We start from the raw sequence: 6,725 nt of genomic DNA, 5'->3' as shown, positions 1-6,725 counted from the left end.
CCAGTAGGTCCTTACAATGATGGAATCAAACAATGCTTGGGCATATTGAGGCCAAAGCACTTTTAAAGATCCTGGGCTTAGAATACACTATAGACTGAGATCTTCTCTCCTTAAACGTTGAGCTAGCTCATCTTCTTTAAATTGGGTTCAGAGAATGATGTTTATTCTCTTTTAAGCATTATTAGTTTCTCTCCCAAGTCATGTTTGCAATAGTCAAGCTCAGGAAAAACTCATCCCAAGTTCAATCTTGAGTTGACTTTATGAGCTAGTAATACATCATTGGCTCATCATTAAATTATAACCAAATGAACATTAATGAGCGTCACCTTCCACAGCTTCCTAAGACAGAACACATGGGCAGCAATTTCCAATTCACTGGAAAGTGACTTGACTTCACATTGGTGTCTCTGAACTGCAGAGCTTGTCACATTAAAAACAATAAATTCCCTTGAACATCAAAAATGTTCATATTCAATAAGTTAACAAAACATCGCCTGGCTTTCTAGTCACCTCCTATATGTAAAAAGAGTGTTTCAAAATTCTCATTCCAGGATCTTGGGAAGATAACCAACTAGAGTAGCTCGAGATTAGCCCTGCTCCTTGGAAAAGTTAGAGAAGGGACAGGAGGGCGACTGAAGTGGCAATCCAGGAGTGCGGCTGACCTGGGAGAGCCTTCTGCACCACATGCGGCAGCCCTGGTTGCAGAGGCCAAGGAATTGAGAGGGAGAGAGCTGGAGCCCGGTGTGGAGGCGCAGAGCCTCTGGGACTGCACAGACAGGAGCACGGGACGAGGAAGTAAGCCAGGCTGCCTTCTTTGGGCGTGCTACCCTCACCAGTGCAGCCCTGTAACCGGTGGCTCATCCCACAACCCATGCACCTGAACCCCCTCACCCGCTCCTATTCCCTGCACTCCAGATGCCCCCACCCCACCAGCCCCCAGTGCACGTACCTGCCCCACACCCCCACCCCAAGTGCAGTCCAGCCCGCCTCTCCTGCACCCCTCCCAAGCACTACCTCCCCCTCCCTGATCCTCCAGACTGTTGCCAGCGCATAAAGGCTGAGGGCACTAACCTCCATATCTAGGCCACCCCTGCACCCCACCCATAATGTCGTACAGCCTCACCCCACCATCCCTGAGCTCAGTGCAGCCATTTACAGCACTCCCAGGCCCACGCATGCACATAGGCCCCCAATCACGTCATTCAGCTCTGGGAACCGCATTCTACAGCAGTCCTAGAACAACGCACGTGCACAGCCCTCAGCCTCACTTCCCAACACTGAGAAAGTGCTGACCTGCTCAGCCGGGTCACAGCTGCTGCCAATCCACAAAGGCATAACACCGACCTGCTGCCACAGCTCGACACATGTGCACAAAGGGCTCTGCACCCCAGACTGGCTCATACCACAGTTACGCCCCTCAGACCAATGCACCTGCACAGCTTCATCCTCCCTGGCTGCTGGACACCCACGCTCACAAGTATCAGCATAACATCCCAACCTGCACCCATACCTGCCCTGAAACAAATCACCATACTGAGTGCTCCACCCCATGCCCCACTCCCTGCTGTGCAACCATCCCACAAACACAAGGCCTTAGACTAGTAAAGAAATCAACTCCCAAAGTAAATCAATCAAGATATCTACATGTGACGAAGACAGCAGAAGATCACTAAGCATATCACAATGCAGACAGATATAGCCTGCCTAATGACCAAATTAAAATACCAGAAGAGACATAGATGTGGAAAAACTAATCAAAACTGTACATACAGCTCTACTTAATAAAATAAGTGGAATAGCAAATGACATAAAGGAGACCAAGAAGACAGAAGAGCACAAAGAGGAATTTGAAAGAAAAAGTAGAAAAATAGCAGAAATCACAGAGATTAAAAACTCTGTTAATCAAATAAAAAATGTACTAGAGGCACACTACACCAAATCTGAAGAGACAGAAGAAAGGATAAGTGATATAAAAGACAGGATAATTGACTTCAAAAACTCAAAACAGCAAACAGCAAAAAAGATGTAAAAAATTGAATGGAAACTCAGGGAAATGGTAGACAAAACAAAGTGCACAAATATAAGAATCATTGGTGTCCCAGAAAGGGAAGAGAGGAGTAAAGGGCTAGGAAGATATAATATGGGATATAATGGGGGAAAACTTCCCAACCCTCATAAAGGACATAAATACGCAAGTCAAAGAAGCCCAACGAACTCCAAACATAATAAATCCAAATAGGCCTTCCCCAAGACACATACCATCAGTCTGTCAAATGTTGAAAAGAAGGAGAAAATCCTGAAAAAGACAAGAGAAAAACAATCTACTACATACAAGGGAAATCAAATAAGATTGTTAGAGAAATCAGTAGCTATCTGGGGATGAACGAAAATGAGAATACAACTTATCAGAACTTAGGGGATGCAACAAAGGCTGTGAGATCTACATGTCCCACTGATTCATACTAGAAATATGAATGAGTTCTCATAAGAATCATTTCAAAGATATGATTCCTGCATAAAGAGTTTTTAAGTCCAGAGTACAGGGGGAAAACTGCTATTGCATGCTATGAGCTATGTTCAAAAGGAAACCATCAGCACTACCACAGCAACAGCAAAAGTAAATAATGGGGTGAGGGACAAGAGTTAAGAGAAGATTTAGATTTCCTATTTGGCTAGGGTGTGTTTATTAGTTTTCTGTCTCTTGGGAATAACAAAATTATCTAAAATTGAGAATGTTGATGGACTGTGGACTTTGGGCCCTAAGATGATGCCTGATGAATGCAGGTGGCTGAAGGATGCACTGATGGAGAAGTAAATTGGTGAACGATGGTGTATACTTATGAATGAAGGTTGTGCTGCTACATAAAGGAACAATGCCGTGAGGCATGCAATGATGTGAATGAACACATGGGGCATTTGGTGAGACAAAATAAGCCAGAAACAAAAGAACAACAATGGTATGGTCACCTTTAGACAATGCTTATAAGAAAACAGGAGCCTAGATTGTAGGCTTTTAGAGCAGACACATTAAATCTGGAGTGGTGATTACTATTTCTGGATTTTGAGAGGCTGTTTTATATATGTAAACTGATATTTAGAGATAAGAATGAAGCTGAACAGGTTGGGGTTAAAGTAATTCAGAACATAGGGGTAAGGAAGACAGTGTCTCTGTTTTAGAACCACACATACTCTTTGAGTCCAATGGAAGAAAGGTTTATTTGATCTGGAACTGAAATTTTCTGTAGTGCATAATCTAATTCAACCTAACTGTATAGCTCATTTGAACTGAAACACAGGAAGCACAGAATAAGAAAGAGGTCCTTTAATTATGTACAGATTATTGTAATACCTGGAAACATCCTAAAATATATTAAGCAGATAATCAAAAAGTATTGGCAGTACTCGCTTCGGCAGCACATATACTAAAATTGGAATGATGAAGAGAAGATTAGTATGGCGCCTGCAAAAGGATGATGCACAAATTCGTGAAGCTTTCCATATTTTAGAAAAAAAAGAGAAAAAAGTATTGGTAAAGTTCCCTGAGGGAGGGGAGAAAGAATATGGAACTATTAAACCTTACCATCAGGGAATCTCCTGAGACTGTGTCAAACTTTAGGGGTACCCAAATCAATAGGCCATGCCCTCGATCATGAGGCTTACTCTTGGGAAGCTTATGTAAGTAGTGGAGAAGCTCAGGCTACTGATAGGCATGCCTAAGAGTTACTTCTGGAGGACCTCTGTTGTTGCTCAGATGTGGCCTCAGGCTTTGTAGGCCTAACTCTGCAAGTGAAATCATTGCCTCCCCCCTACGTGGGACATGACATCCAGGGGTGAAAGTCTCCCTGGTGACGTGGGAGATGACTCCCAGGGATGAATCCAGACCTGGCACCATGGTATCAACAATTCCATCCTGACCAATAGAGGGAAAAGAAGTGCAATTAATAAAATATCAGTGGCAGAGGGAGTTCAAATAGAATCAAGAGGGTACTCAGGAGGTTGCTCTTACGCAAGCTTCAGGTAAATCTTAGTACCGATTCTAACCTGCCAACCCCCAACCAGGGCCATTCCAGCCAATCCTAAATAACACCTAGGGCAATATATAAGATTCCACAAGGGTTCTATGCATTACAGTAACCTTGTCCAGATAAGTCCAGAAACCTAGCCCAGCCTCTTCAGAACATCAGCTAGTTCCATCTCCCTACCCCATATTAGTGACAGACCCTTCCAATATCAAAAATTTAGAATTGCCATAGCCCAAACAACCCCAAAGAGAGGTTTGTAAAGATCAAAGGTGATGGTGGAATTAAACATAGAAGATAGGACTTGACAAATGAATATGACTGCTGAATCATTAAATTGATATCTCTTTTAGTCTCCAGTATCTTAGAGCAGCTAGAAGTAAAAACCTAAAATTGTGGAATTGTAACCCATACCAAATCCGGAAATCTGTTCTACAACTAATTGTGGTGCTGTGCTTTGAAATTTATAACTTTTTTGTATATATGTTATTTTCAGGAAAAAAATTTGATTGTGATGATAAAAAAATGTATTTAAGCCCTCTAGCGTCCTATATTCCAGAGCAGCTAGAAGGAAAAATATGAGAGGATCGCATGGCAGCCCACGACAAACTCTGGGATCTGTCCTGTATCCACTTTTTGAAGAATGTTTTGAAAACTATTGCTTTTTTATTTCTTTGCTTTGTATATATGTTATACTATGCACTAAAAAAAAAAGTTAATATAAATTATCATTCCATTAATCAAATTCTCAGAGTCTACCAATCAAAGTCAATGTTATGAGTCTTGACCAAGAGGGGTATAAGATTTCCCAGGGAAACTTTCCCCTTAGAGACGGCTAAGCAGATTCAACTCTCTGGGAACTCTGGAGGAAAATCAAGGCTTGAGAACAACTCTATAAATGCTGAATTAAGAAAAACATCACTTAAAATGGTAGCAGAGAGGCAAGATATATTTTTCAATCCAGACCCATATGGTTTAAGAGACACACAGCAGTGGTTCTCTGACCCAGGACCTCCAACCATGGTCACTACAGCTTATGCACATTCAGGCATGAGGCCCAAAGACTATATTGGCCCATGGTGATGCCCTAGTGGTTGGTGCACATAGACTTTCAAAGCAACCCTCCAGAAACTAGAATGACCCACCGCAAAACTTTTGGCAAGCTGTACACTCTCCAATCCAGACAGTCTTTGCTGATGTACCGAAACAAAAAAAATTGTGTAGCCAGTTACCATCTGGCAACGTGGGTGGAGGTCCCCTAATGTAGCTGTTACTGGAGGGAGAAAAGCAACACACAAAGGCGAAACTGAGTCACCATACAGCAGTGCAGACTCAAGGCTGAAAACTGGAGTGAAAGGGTAGTCCAGAGCATGGGAGAAGAGTTGAGCATTTCATAGCCACCAGGGAGGAAAATTCATATGAAAGCAAAGGCAACAGCCCAGGACTTCCAAAGGAGAGGGAGAGGAAAGGAATTCCTCTCCTGGACGGAAAACAGTCCTACATACTAGACACACACCCAGGATAAGGAGCAGGTGCAAAAGATCTGAGGAAAAAAACTCTTTAAAAACTCTAAAGGCTCAGGGTAGTGTGAGTGTGACAGTGGCTCAGTGGCAGAATTCTCACCTGCCATGCCAGAAACCCGGGTTTGATTCCTGGTGCCAGCCCATGCAAAAAACAAACAAACACCACCAACAAAAAAGAACTCTAAAGGTTCAATATAAACGGAATCAATTGTTGAAAAAGATTTAACACAGAGCCAATGTAAAGTAAGACTTAGGCAAAAGGGAGAAACTGATTTTCAAGAGTAAGCACATCAAAGTAATCAAATGCCCAGCCATCAGCAAAAGAACACAAGTTATACAGAAAACATTAAGAGAGGACCAATTCCAGTGAACAAATTAAAACAACAGAGAAAGCAAAGACATTGTAACAACAAATTTAAAACTTTCAATCAAATCCTCTAAATCAGTTCAGTGAACTAAAGGAATATATGGATATAGAACTAAAAAGTATAAAAAGACCATGTGTGAGCAAAAAGTCAAATTAGAAATATTTTAAAAGACAATAATAGAACATATGAGGACTGAAACAAAATAATTAAGATTAAAACTACACTAGAGGCATTCAACAGCAGATTTGAACAGCCAGAAGAAAGAATCAGTGAATTAGGAGACAGGAAAATCAAGATTATACAGTCTGAAGAGTAGGTAGAGAAAAAAACGAAAAAAGTGAACTGAGCCTGAGAGAACTGGGGAACAACATGAAGCATACTAACATACGCGCTTTGAGATTTCCAGAAGGAAAAGGGGACAGAAGGAATATTTGAGGAAATAATAGTAAAAAATTTCCCACATGTGGCCAATAAAGAAGAATATACACATCCAAGAAGAACAATGAATTCCAAACAGGATAAATCCTAACAGACCTTCTCCAAGGCATATATTAATCAAAATGTAGAATTCCAAATACAATGAGAGCATTTTGAAAGCAAATAGAAGAAGAGGAATAACAAAGATTAAAGCAGAGTTAAATGAATGGGAGAACAAAAGAACCACAGAAAGAATCAATAAAACCAAAAGTTGGTTCTTTGAGAAAATCAATAAAATTCATGGGCCACTAGCAAGGCTGACAAAGGAAAAAAGAGAGAGAGTGCAAATAAACAAAATTAGAAATGGAAGGGGCCATTACCACAGACCTTGAAGAAAT

General features: G+C 41.4%; 1 non-coding gene across 1 annotated transcript; it reads left to right on the top strand.

Annotated features, from left to right (window-relative positions):
- Positions 1-3,398: 3,398 nt before the first annotated feature.
- On the top strand, positions 3,399-3,505 carry LOC143651050 (U6 spliceosomal RNA). Its single transcript, XR_013159798.1, has one exon. It is a non-coding gene; the product is annotated as a U6 spliceosomal RNA (small nuclear RNA).
- The last annotated feature ends 3,220 nt before the right edge of the window (positions 3,506-6,725 follow it).

This window comes from Tamandua tetradactyla, chromosome 11, assembly GCF_023851605.1.
Source record: "Tamandua tetradactyla isolate mTamTet1 chromosome 11, mTamTet1.pri, whole genome shotgun sequence".
In the NCBI taxonomy this organism is placed as follows: domain Eukaryota; kingdom Metazoa; phylum Chordata; class Mammalia; order Pilosa; family Myrmecophagidae; genus Tamandua; species Tamandua tetradactyla.
This window is presented reverse-complemented; position numbering and strand designations above follow the sequence as displayed.